Genomic DNA, 1,332 nt, shown 5'->3' on the forward strand with positions numbered 1-1,332 from the left:
CTGCCTCACCACATCTCCTCGCTCCTTGCTATTTGTACAAAATTAAGGATTTTTTTCAACACAATGTGAGGCTAATTCGTTCTCCTGTGTTTAATACTAAGTGCCATGGTCCTCAGGAAGCCTTTTGGGATCCCATAGAGTAGATTGGGTGTTTCTCCAGTTTCCAGTATCCCCAATGGTTTTTTCATTGTATTCAATACTGCCCCATGGTTATTTCTGTATGCATCTTCATTAGTTGGGAAAAGATACGAACTTCTTGAATTCCAAGATTTTGCACATAGTAAACTCCTAGAGAATGTTTGTTGAATGAATCAATGAATGAACAACCCCATATTATCTTGCAAATAAGTTAAGAAACTGGAACCAAAATATGTTCAATTTAAAAATCATTGTGCATTCTCAAACTAGTGCTCATCTTACCAATTTAATCTGTGCATTGGGGTTTTTAAAGTCCTCGGGGAGTTAAAGTTTAAGAGGCCAATTTCTATTACTGGATTTCATTTCAAATTTTTTAAAATTGGTTTTAATTTTCAGTAGTGCATTCTTGATTCAACAATCAGTTTTAAAAGATAAAGAATCTTGTTCACAGTTTAAATCTCCATTTCCTATTCCTTCTACCTCAAGGTGCCAATCTTGTTAGCATATCATATCCTAGATTTTCTTTTTGCAGACTTTTTGCAAACTATTACTCTTTACCTTTTGACTTTTAAAATGGTATTTAAAATTGAGGCTGCAGAACCAGGGACTTCTTTAGTCCCAGCACTGGGGAGGCAGAGGCAGGTGGGGTTACTGAGTTCAAGGTCAGCCTGGTCTACAGAGTGAGTTAGGACAGCAAGGGCTGCAAAAAGAAACCTGTCTTCATGAGGGAAAAAAAAGAACCAGGGCTGGGATATAGTGCAGTGGCAGAGTTGCCGCAAAGCCCTGGGTCCAAACCCTAGCACTGTAGAATACAGTAGTGATAACATTAATTTAGTTCTCCACTTTTCCAGAAGTATGTATTAGCAAACAGAGCTAATTAACTTGGATGAATAGACAGAGGCACTTGGCAGAGGATGCTACTTGATGAGTAGGGAAAATAATCCTGGATGTTCACTGACTTCAGGGAAGAGCCAGGGCCCTCCACAACTGAGCCAGGTGTCTCCCTCAGGCAGATGTCTCAAGTTCCCCAGTTATCATTTCTCTGGAACTCTCACAGGCCGCTCCCCTTGATGCAATAGCTGGGTTTGGGCAGAGAGGAGGGTGCTGCAGAGTACGCCCATTCTGAGCATTTGGGCCAGCTCCTCTTTCCAGAACAATTCAAGCTTCATTGCTACTCTGACCTCCACCAACATC

This window comes from Phodopus roborovskii, unplaced genomic scaffold (genome assembly GCF_943737965.1).
Source record: "Phodopus roborovskii unplaced genomic scaffold, PHOROB, whole genome shotgun sequence".
NCBI classification, from domain to species: domain Eukaryota; kingdom Metazoa; phylum Chordata; class Mammalia; order Rodentia; family Cricetidae; genus Phodopus; species Phodopus roborovskii.